We start from the raw sequence: 12,797 nt of genomic DNA, 5'->3' as shown, positions 1-12,797 counted from the left end.
TTACCAGATACCATTTTGTATGAATGAACTTGAAATCCAGGAAGTGTGAAAGAATTATTAGTGTGCTAATATCTCTACTGCATGTCACGACACCTTTACAGGCAAAAACTGTTAGAAGCACCCAGGAAAGTCAGCGAACATCAGATCGAATGAAATGCCTTCCAGGCAATCGGAGAGAACGAATGGCCAAAGAGGAGCAAATATTCTAGTTAACGCTGCGAGCGATCATTGGGTCCGAAATGTCTGTTACCGTGGTTAATTCCCCGAAAAATAAATTGTTATTACCGAAATATGAAGTACTATATAAAGAGCAAAATTGCCGTCCCTGGAGGGAGTGCGAACACTAATCGTCGAGACACTGCCAGAGCAGAAGGAGCATCGCTTGCCTCCACAGAGGTTGTCTGTCCCGTAGAGTCCCACTAGGAGAATATATCGTCTTCAAATTAGGAAACATCTACTTCATTTGGAAAGTAATTGGAAACACAGTCAATACAGGATTAAATTCTACATTCCCCCTATCTCTCTGTATTCCTCCGATGTGTCTGCATTTTCCTCTTGTCCGCCAGCTGCCAGATCTTGATTCATTAGTTCAATATACGTCCTCTCTCTTTCGTTATCAGCACCGTGCATATCATCGGCAGGTCTTGGTTCCTCGTTGTCTGCAGGATCTTCTTCATTCTCAATATTTGATAAACTATTTATGTCAGATTATTTCACGCTAGCACGTTGTTGTTTTATTTCTGTGTCATCATTGTCCGCCATTTTAGGAAGTAATTCCACAACTCCTTGCAGGTAAATGTTAAACACAACAAGGGAGTAAGATCCGGAGAAACACTTTCGATTATCGGTAAAGGGAATAGCACTTGAGATTGTGGTTATGGTATCATTAACATTTATAATATATAATATGAGCAGGACAGTTGTATCTCCATCTGATCTGTAGGGAGATGCCAAGCTGGCGGAAACTACAAGTACCGTAGTTTCAAACCCGAGATTTTTCCGTTTTGTTTGTTCTACGCTTCGAAATTGCTCTGCCTGTGACACTGCCGGAAGTGAGTTTGTTGTTTTCTTACGCTTCCTATGTGCCTGCTAATAACACGGTAAACTAGAACTTGACTTAAACTTTTGTTGTACCGAATGAATATGCTGTAGGCGTCAGAGAGGAAAGCAAGAAGGCAAGACGATATAAACAAGCATACGGATTATGATAGTTCATGTCCATCGCAGTATTAGGGAAAGTTGAGGTCTATCTAAACTGGTCAGTATCTGCAACTGTCAATTTGCTATCGGTCAAACATTGACCTGTAATCGGTTTCCTTTTATTTCTTAATCTGCCCGTCACCATATTCAAGGGTGGAAACTGATATTAACATCATAGCAGTAAATTTGGAAATATAGTTTAACCTGATTTCTGTCGTTCTCAGTCGAAAGAAGTCCCAAATCATCTGTATCCTTGGACAGCTTTTCAGCCTCGGGACTTTTATTCCATGTACCTTTTCCGTATTCATATGTTCAGGATGCTGATAGGACGTCTTACTAGGCCACTTTTCTTACTTTTAAGTTCTTTTGTCTACGTTACCTGTCTGTCAGTATTAGCTGAAACTGGGCTACAGACAGTTATTAACTCAGCTATTTAGAGTAAAATCGTGAGGAAAGATTGTCAGCTATACTACTCCTTTTCCCAAAGGTGTGCATTCATACTCTCACCCTCAGTTTTGTTATAATCACGGTGCTCATCTTCAGGACGTTCGTTTTTCCAATAGTCCACGGCATTTTCACAAGACAAGATCACAAGACAAAAGAGCAGAAGTAGGTCATTCGGCGCATCGAGTCTGCTCAGTCACTCCACCATGAGCTAAAATATTCTTCCATCGAGTTTCAATTTCCGGTCTTTTTCCCATATCCATTGATACCCTGACTAATAAGATACCTCTCAGTTCCTCATTAAACACCTTCATTGATCGGGGCTCCACAGCTGTATGTGGCAACGAATTGCATGAATCCAACACCCTCTGGTTGTCTATAAAAATTTCCTCAGCTCTGTCTTAAATGGGTACCCTCTAATTATAAGCCTCTTATCCAGGACTCAGTCACCAAGGAAAACAACCTTTCCACGTCTACTCTGTCCAATCCTTTCAACATTCGAAATGTCTCTATGAGATCTCCTCTTATTCTTCTATGCTCTAGTAAATGCAATCCACGAGCCGGCAAACGCTCCTCACGTGTTAGCCCCTGAATTCCAGGAATGATCCTCGTAAATCTTCTTTGAACTTTCTCCAAAATCAGTACATCCCTTCTAAGATAGTGCTCCCAAAGCTGCACAAAGTATTCCAAATGGGGTCTCACAAGTGCACCGCAGAGCCTCATTAACACTTCCTTACTCGTATACACTATTCCTCTTGGAATGAATGCCAACATAGCATTCGCCTTCCTTATTGCCGATCCAGCCTTGTGGTTTTCATTCAGGGTAGGCTCCACGAGGACCCCAAAGTCCCTTTGCATTTCCGATTTTTTTTTAATTTTCTCCCCATCTAAATAATAATCTGCCTGATTATTTATTCTTCAAAAAGGCACAACCGTACATTTCTAAACATTGTATCTCATCTGCCATTTCTTTGCCCTCTCTCCTAAAGTGACCAAGTCTCTCCCCAACCTTTCCGTTACTTCAACACTTCCTGCTCCTCCACCTCTCTTGGTGTCATTCGCAAACTTAGCCACAAAACCATTTAATCCATAATCTAAATCATCGATATGCATTGTAAAATACACGGCCCCAACATTGACCCCTGAGGAACACCACTAGTTACATAGATTAATATAGCACATTACAGGCCCTTCGGCCAACAATTTTGTGCCAACCCTTAAACCCTGCCTCCCACATAACCCCCCAACTTAAATTCCTCCATTTATCTATCCAGTAGTCTCTTAAACTTCACTAGTGTATCTGCTTCCACCACTGACTCAGGCAGTGCATTCCACGTACCAACCACTCCCTGAGTGAAAAACCTTCCTCTATCCCCTGTGAACTTCCCTCCCCTTGCCTTAAAACCATGGCCTCGTGTACTGAGCAGTGGTGCCCTGGGGAAGAGGCGCATTCTGTCCACTCTGTCTATTCCTCTTAATACCTTGTACTCCTCTATCAGGTCTCCTCTCATCTTCCTTTTCTCCAAAGAGTAAAGCCCTAGCTCCCCTAATCTTTGATTATATTCCATACTTTCGAAACCAGGCAGCATCATGGTAAATCTCCTCTGTACCCTTTCCAATGCTTCCATATCCATCCTATAGTGAGGCGACCAGAACTGGGCACAATATTCCAAGTGTAGCCTAACTAGAGTTTTATACAGCTGCAGAGTTACATCGCGACTCTTAAACTCTGTCCTTCGTCTTATAAAAGCTAACACCCCATAAGCTTTCTCAACTACCCTATCTACATGTGAGGCAAATTTCAGGGATCTGTGGCCATATACCCCGAGATCCCTCTGCTCCTCCATACTACCAAATATCCTGCCATTACTTTGTACTCTGTCTTGAAGTTTGTCCTTCCAAAGTGTACCACCTCACACTTCTACGGATTAAACTCCATCTGCCACTTCTCAGCCCACTTCTGCATCCTATCAATGTCTCTTTGCAATCTTCGACAGTCCTTTACACTATCTACAAAACCACCAACCTTTGTGTCGTCTGAAAACTTGCCAACCCACCCTTCTACTCCCACAGATCCAGGTCGTTAATAAAAATCACAAAAATTAGAAGTCCCAGAACAGATCCTTGTGAGACATTAGGGTCTAGTAACCGGCAACCAATCAGAATAGGGTCCCTTTATTCCTACCCTTTGAGTTATGCGGTCAACCAATGTTCCACCCATTTCATTATATTTCCTGTAATTCCATGGTCGCTCAGCTTATTAATCAACCTCTTCTGTGGCACCTTATCGGAGTACTTTTTAAAATCCAAATAGACAACGTCCACAGCCTTTACCTAGTCAATTTTATTTGTGATTACCTTAAAAAATCCAATAGTTTGGTGAGGCAGAATCTTCCCTACATGAAACCATGCAGGCTTGTGCCTATCTTGACATGCACATCGAGGTATTTCTAACCTCTTCTTTGAGGAACGACTCGAATTACCTTCCAACTACCGATGTCAGACTAATAGGTCTGTAACATACTTTTTGCTGCCTCTCTCCTTTCTTAAACAACGGAACTGCATTTGCGACATTACAGTCCACCGGTACCTAGCCAGAGACTATTGATTCCTGGAAGATCATTTCAAATGCCTCCACAATCTCCAGGCCTCATCCTTCAGAACCCGTGGGTGCATCTCATCCGGTCTGGGAGACTTATCTATGCTTAGACAATTTTCCCAAGCACTTCCTGTCGAGTAAACTTGACACTAACTAATTCTATTTCCTATTCTATCGACCCTTAATCTAGTTTAATTTTCCAATCGACTTCGGCCAGTTCTTCTCGCATGCAACTGTAATTTCCTTTGTTCCATTGAAATATCGATACAACTGATACAAGTTTCTCCTTGTCAAATTTGAAACTGAACTAAATCCTATTATGATCACTACTTCCAAGGTGTTCTATTACATTCAGCTCTTTAATAGCCTCAGGTTCATTAGAAAGCACCTAACCCCAAACAGCCGATCTCCTGGTCGGCTTATGGACAAGCTGCAACAATAACCTATCTCATAGGCAGGCTACAAACTCCCTCGCCTGAGATCCAGTACCGTCCTGACTTTCCCAATCAGCTTTCATATTAAAGTCCCCCATAATTATCATGACATTTTCCTTCTGTCAAGATTTTTCTATTTCCAGCTGTAACTTTTAGTCTACATCCCGGCTGCTGTTCGGAGGCTTGTACATAACTGTTATTAGTGCCTTTTTACCCGTGTTATTTCTTAACTCTACCAGCAAGAATTCTACCTCTGCTTATCCTATGTCCGTTCTCTCTCGTGATTTGATATCATTGCTTAGCATCAGGGCCAAGGCACCCGCTTTACTTACCATCCTGTCTTTCCTATAGACTGTGTATCCTTGGACATTCAGCTCCCAATGACATTCATCATTTAACTATGACTCGGTGATGGCCACAATTTCATATCTTTTAACCTGTAGCTGTACAACAAGGTCATCCAATTTATTTCTAATGCTGGATGCATTTAAGTACAGTACAGTTAGATCAGTATCTGTTACTGATTATGTTATATTTCTATCGTACAGCAAATTAATTCTGTCTATTCCCCAGCCTATACTTGCCATCTTTGCTGCACAGAATCTTTGACTTATTTCTAATTTCCTCTTCCTCGACCCTAAGAGCCTGGTTTACTTTACCCTGCCAACTTAGTTTAAACCGGCCCTAGCAGCTATATTAAACAATCCCGCCGTGATTTTAGTACCCTTTGTCTTTACGTGTAACCCATCGTTTTTATTTAAGTCATTACTCCTCCAAATAGATACCAATGATCAATTAATTTGAAGCCCTGCCCCCTGTACCAGTTACTTAGCCACACATTCATCTGCTTACTTCTGCTATTATTATCTTCATGATTTTCTTCCACTACTACATGTTTTAGCTAATACCTGTCTGATTGATTCCCGGTGGAAATATGTTCTTTAATTTCCGTGTCGGATCGGAAATGGGAATTGGAACGAAAACGTTTGATTACGTGGGAATGCCTCCCTTGGCCGATAGAGCTGAGGTGCTGGATAAATCGATCCATCACCTAACGTCGTAATTCAGCAAGGTAAACGAGGGCGCTTTCGGACAACAGGGAGTAAAGGATGACCAAAGAGGATCAAATACTCTGGTTCAGGGTGCGCGGACTGATTCAGTCCCAAATGTCTGTTTCCGTGCAGTAATTCTTAGAAAAAGAAGCTGCATATGCCCAACTATGAAAGAAAATCTCAAGAGCAAAGCGGGCGTCCAGCGGGGCGATGTCAACCTTGTTCGTCGAGAAACTGCCACAGAAAAAGGAACATCCTTTTTCTCCACAGATTCTGTCTGTCCTGCAGACTCCCATGACTAATAATCTTCTGCTTCTTCAAATTAAAAGAAGCCTTCGTAATTTGGAAACGACTTGGAAACACATTTATTACAGGATTAAGTCATACTCACCACCTAGCTTTCTCCCATCTTGCCATGTGCCTGTCTTTTCCTCTCGTCCGCCAGTTTAGCTTCACACTCTCTTTCGTTTCCTGCACTGTGCTTATTTCCCGCAGTTCTTGTTTCCTCATTTTCTGCAGTATAATATTCATTTCCTAAATTTTATAATTTATTTATGTCAGATTTTTTTTCACGTTTTCACGTTGTTCTTTTTTTCCTGTATCATAATCTTCCACCATTTTCGGTAAATGTTAAGTACCACAATGGAGAAACTCTTTCTATCATAGGAACGGTGAATAACTATTGTGATTGAGTAATGTTACAACTAACACATATAACATATAGTATGAGTAACAGCGTTTCATCTCCATCTGATCCGGAGGGTGGCGACACTTCTCTGGGAGCTACAAGCACCATAGATTCAAGCCCGATAACTGTCGTTGCGATTTCGTACTAATTTTCTGAAGTTCCTTCCCTTAAGTAAGATATTTTTTCTCATACTCCCAATGCGTTTGCATGCAACTGCGAATAAGACGATAGATTCCAATTTGAATTAAACGTGTGTTGTGCCGAATGAATATGTTGTAGGTATCGGAGAGCAAAACAAGAATGTAAGGCGATATTTGCTCGAATAAGGAGTACGCCAGTTCAAGCCCATTCCAGGATTAGACAGAGTAGAGGTCTGTCTAAACTAGTGAATTACTGCAACTGTCAATCTCCCATCGGTCAAATATTGGCCAGTTATTTGGTTCCCTTTTGTCTCTGATTCTGGCAGTCACTGTCCTCGAGGGTGGAATCTGGTATTACCGTCTTAACAATAAATTTTCCACCGAGTTTTACCTGATTTCTATTCTTCTTCGTCAGACAATCTCTCAACTCATCAATATCCTGGGATAGCATCTTCGCTTGTTGAATGTATTTATTTTTGTAGTTTTTTTCTGTATTTATTATTTAGGAAGTCTTACTAGGCAACCTTTCTAACTCTTACATAATTTTGTCTACGTTATACTGACAGGTTAATCCCTAGGACCTTCAGGGAGGTTAGTACAGAAATAGCAGGGACTCTGACAGAAATATTTCAAATACCATTAGAGACAGGGATTGTGCCATAGGATTCGCTGGAGGATTGACGAATTGCTTATGATGTTCCATTGTTTAAAGAGGGTTCTCTGAGTAAACCTTGCAGTTGTAGGCCTGTCAATTTGACGTCAGTGGTAGATAAATTAATGGAGAGTATTATTATAGATTGTATATATAAACATCTGGATAGATAGGGTCTGATTAGAAAGCGTCAACATGGATTTGTGCGTGGTAGGTCACGTATGACAAATCTTATTGACTTTTTTGAAGAGGTTGCGAGGAAAGTTGACGAGGGTAAAACAGTGAATGTTGTCCATATGGACTTCAGTCGGGACTTTGACAAGGTTCCGCACGGAAGGTTTGTTAGAAGGGTTCTATCGTTAGGTATTAACATTGAAATAGTAAAATGTATTCAAAAGTGGCTCGATGGGAGATGCCACAAAGTAGTGATGGATTACTCTATGTCAAGTTGGAGGCCAGAGACAAGTGGTGTGGCTCAGGGATCTGTACTGGGTCCACGGTTGTTTGTCATCCTCATTATTGATCTGGATGTCGGGTGGTAAATTACATTAGCAAGTATGCAGACGATACTAAGGTAAGTGGCGTTCTGGATAGTGAAGTAAGTTTTTAAAGCTTACAATGAGATTTAGGCCAGTTAGAAGAGTGCGCTGAACGATGACAGATGGAGTTTAATGCTGATAATTGTGAGTTGCTACATTTTGATAGGAATAATCAAATTAGGACATACATGGTAAATGGTAGAGCATTGAAGAATGCAGTAGAACAGAGAGATCTAGGAATAATTGTGCATAGTTCCCTGAAGGTAGAATCTGATGTGGACAGTGGTAAATAAAGCTTTTCGTATGCTGGCCTTTATAAATCAGAACATTGAGTATAGGAGTTGGAATGTAATGTTAAAAATCTACAAGGCATTAGTAACGCCGAATTTGAATTATTGCGTATAGTTCTGGTCACCAAATTATAGGAAAGATGTCAACAACATAGAGAGCGTACAGAGGAGATTTACTGGAATGTTACGTGGATTTCAGCACCTTATTTGCAGGGAACGGTTGAACTAGTTAGGTGTTTATTCTTAGGGGCGTAGAAGGGAGAGTGAGCTAGATAGAGGTATTTTAAATTATGAGGGGAATGGACAGAGTTGACCTGGATAGTCTGTTTTTTTCCATTGAGAGTAAGGGAGATTCAAACAAGAGTGCATCAGTTGAGATTTGGGGGAACGTTTGGGGGAATCACGAGGTGAAACTTCTTTACTCAGAGAGTTGTTGCTGTGTGGAACGAGCTTCCAGTAGAAGTGGTAGAGGCAGGTTCGATATTGTAATTTAAAGTAAAATTGGTTCTGAATATGGACAGGGAAGGAATGGAGGGTTTTGGGCTGAGTGCGGGTCAATCGGGCTAGGTGACAGTAAGCGTTCGCAGGGACTCGAAGGGCCGAAATGGCCTGTTTCCGTACTGTAATTGTTATATGGTTATTTTTAAAACAAAGTCGTAAGTCTACCTCACCAAAGATTACTTAAACGTTCTTTTCGTAATTCAGTTAAGACCAATATCAGGAAAAGGTGTTTAACCAGAGATGTCTAAATAAATAAAATTATAAACAGAATGAAAGAAAAGCAATACATTTATTTATATCTATGGAGCTGTCACATAGAATAAGCTCAGCCAGAACTAAAGCTTGTGTTTTTTTCACTCCTGATCTTTGCCTGAAATGCTTAAGTCTATGCCTCATTGTGGTATATTACATTTTAACAAATACTTTCCCAAAGCTCCTTGATGCTGGCCTAATTAAGCTAATTTGCCAGCGTTAACAACCTACCCAAAAAATAGTGCTTTGCCAGATGCATATCTGAGTACTATTTAAACGCGGCAATTGTACCCACTGTCTGTCACCTCTATTGTCGTCCTAATCCATTCACCCAACTTAGTTGTGTGAAAAAGTTTTCAAGCCAACGCACCCCCCAGATACATGCGCTGATCTTACGATCGATCAATGTCTTCGCTGTTTATATATTAATATACATGATGTAGTACTGAGGCTGCACTGTCAACTGAACCTCACTGCATTTGTATAGTGTGTATAACAATTCCCAACGCAGCAAATTACATAGCGATAATAAGTGGTAATTCGTACAATCAGTTTGCAAGGGATACTGGAAGGGATTTTTAAAGTATGAGTTGGATTCCTATTACGGTCAGCAGCAATTTTGTTGAAAATGAGTATATATATATATATATATATATATATAACTTGACTTTTTCCCCGCTGTATTCTACGTTTATTGCTTTGACAGTCTGTCTGGCGGCTGCTTTAGTCAACTTTGCCTTATTATCGCAAACCCGTGCATTGTTCTTCCGCTGTCGAATCTGTTCTTGTCTCATTCCAATCATATTTAGTCAGCTGCTCTCTGACGCCTGTATCTTTGCTTTCCTCCACTGTAATACTGACACATCTCACTTTAGTGTGCTCTTCACACACTGTACATTTCATTCTGTCATATTGAAGCTTACCCCTTGAGAGTTTCTTCATCTGAACGTCCCTAATTAAATATGTTTTATTTCCCAATACACATTTCAAAAAAATATCCTTCCATAATAAAATAAAAACTGCAAATGGAATCTTCTTCAAATTCCCATTATGTTTTCTTGCATTTCGAGTGACATCGACTCATATGAACGATTTATGCAACTTGGTGACTATGTTCGAATTACCAACAAAGCAAATCGAATCAACTGATCGTTCATCATTCGGTCACTGACAGAGCTTCAGAAGCCTTTAACGTCATGAATACCCGCATGACGTTTTTTGCCGAAACTTTACGTAAATGAGATCATCCGCCGGCATGCGGATTAGTAATTTGCAAATAAATCAGAAAGTCTACAAGTTCTTTGAATTTATTTTATTCCGTGGCAAAACAAATCCGGACAACGAAACACATTTTGTGTGGTTAAATCGATGTAATGTTTCTTGGTTTTAGGCCATTTCTAACAGTGTTAATCATTGTTAGAAATGATTAATATTTATAGTTCGTAAAAGTCATTCTGCCTACAAAACGGCCAGCAAGGCAAAAGGCGCAGTTATCATTTTGGAGACCTTGCAGATCATCACTATTGTCGAGATCATCACCAACCCCTCTGATCTTCTCCTCACAAAGGCAGAACTTTCTATTTTCAGTAAGGGCTTTGTCTTTATCCCCCTGCACCATCATCGCAGTGATTTTCGAACCGCCACGACGCTATGCTTTACTTCCATCGACTCTGTCCCCGAGCCTACTTCTTTGGGAAGGACTCTCTTCCTTATACCTATTACGCCTTCTCTAGTCCTCAACCCTCTTCCACATCCTATGCACCCTGCTCTGGTTTTCTGCCTGATCTGAACCTTTCCATTGCTAACTGGCGGCGGGAGAGCAACCTTATGGACTTCAACTCTCCCCTCTCCAGTCCCAACCTTACTCCTCCCGAACGCTCTGTTCTCCAGCACCACTGCACCACCGCTTCCTCACCATTAAGCATGCAGATAAGGGGGTGGTGTGGTTGCTGTTGTAATCTGGCGAACTGACCTCTACCTTGCTGAAGCCCAGCGACATCTCTCAGACACCTCCTCTTACTAGCCATCGTACAGGACCCCACTGAGTTAAACCATGCCATTGTTCCCACTCAGTCACCAACCTTATTAACTCTGGGGATCTCCCATCTACCGCCATTAACCTCCTAGTTCCCGTAGTCAGCACGTCCCGCTACTACCTCCTACGGAGTAACCACAAACCCGCTTGACTGGATAGATCCATTGTTTTAGCTACTTGTTGCCCCACGGAACTCACATCTGCATAACTCCACTCGGTGTTATCTCACCTCGTTCTGTCCCATCCTACCTACATCCGTGACACTACACACATTCTGGTTATTTCAATGATTTCAGGTTCCCTACTCCACATCATATTTTTTATACAGTCCCAATGCACCTCACCCCCAACCACGAAGGCATCAAAGCTCTCCGTTTCTTTCTGGACACCAAACCGAACCAGCTTCCCGCCACCGCCGCTCACCTGGGCCTAAGAATAAATAATGTCTCCTGTGGCTCCTCATGTTTCCATCAAACTAAAGCTGCAGCCATGGGCAGTCGCATGGGTCCCAGCTGTGCCTACCTGTTTGTCGGCTACGTTGAACAGCCTATGTTCAAAAGCTACACCGGTGACCTTTTCTAACGCCAGATCGACGTCTGCATTGGTGCTGCATCCCGTACCCATAGGAAAACCGGCAACTTCATCCACTTTGCCTCCAATTGATACCCGGCCGTTAAATTTACTTTACCCATATCGGACATGTCCATCACATTTCTCGATGTCTCGGTCTCTGTCTCTGGAGACAGCTTATCTGCTGAAGGCTATTACAAACCCAAAGACTCTCTCATCAACCTGAACTATAGCTCCTCCCACCCTGTTACTTGTGAAAATCAGAAGGGGGCATCTCTTCTTTCATCATAAATGCAGTCATCAGCCACATAACTTGCACTTCACGCATATTTGCCTTCACCCCATCCTGACGCATCCTACCAGGAATATGGTTCCTCATGACTTCGCCTGCCACCCCACCAGCCTCCGCGCACAGCACATTGTTTACAGAACCTTCCATCATCTCCAACGGGACCTTACTACATAACTTTCTCTCACCCCGTGTCACTACATGCTCTCCTCAGATATCGCTCCCCACGTGACTCCCTTGTCCGTTCCTCTCTCCGCACTGATATCCTTTCAAGTAGTAAACTTTGCAAGCGAAACAAGTGCTACAACTGCCCCTATACCTACATCTTCATTACTATTGGGCCACCAATCAGTTCTTTCGGGTGGGACGGCACTTTACAAGTGAGTCTGTTGTGGTCGTATACTCTTTCTGGAGCTGCCAGTGTGGCCTCCTATAAATCTCTGAGACCCAACGTAGATTGGGCGACTGCCTCACCGAGCACCAATGCTGGCCCTTCAGGAAAAATTCCACTTCCCATTCTCATTCCGATATATGTATCCATAGCCTCCCTCAGTGTCGTGATGAAGTCCCACACAGTTTGTAGCAACAACACCTACCATGCCGTCTGGGTAGCCTGGAAACTAATGACATAAACAATTATTTTTCGAACCCGGTGATGCCCCGTCTCTGTTTCTGCAATCCTAATTCCTTTTTCTTCACTTTATCTTCTTCTCCGCCCTTTGCCTCCTTCCGGTCCTCTTCCACCCATTTACTTTTTTCCATGGCCTTATTCCCTCTTCAACCTGACTCCCCTTCTCTAGCACTGCATCTCAACTCCCAGCTCTATACTTCACCCTGCTCTTCAGGTTTCACCTATCATCCTGTGTTTCTCTCTCTCACCTCCCATACGAGAATGCAGTTGGAAACGGCTTTCAATGTTATAGACAAACAAGATAAAATCTGCAGATGTTGGAAATTTCCCCTTATCATGCCGAAGAATCTCGGCTTGAAACGTCAACTGTACACTTTTGAATAGATGCTGCCTGCCCTGCCGTGTTCCTCTAACATTGCGTGTGTTCCTCCACTATCGTGGATACGTTTTATGATTTCTGGAATTAATTTAATTATCGCTT

Source organism: Hypanus sabinus, unplaced genomic scaffold (assembly GCF_030144855.1).
Source record: "Hypanus sabinus isolate sHypSab1 unplaced genomic scaffold, sHypSab1.hap1 scaffold_52, whole genome shotgun sequence".
Lineage (NCBI taxonomy): Eukaryota > Metazoa > Chordata > Chondrichthyes > Myliobatiformes > Dasyatidae > Hypanus > Hypanus sabinus.
Note: the sequence above shows the minus strand (reverse complement) of the source record.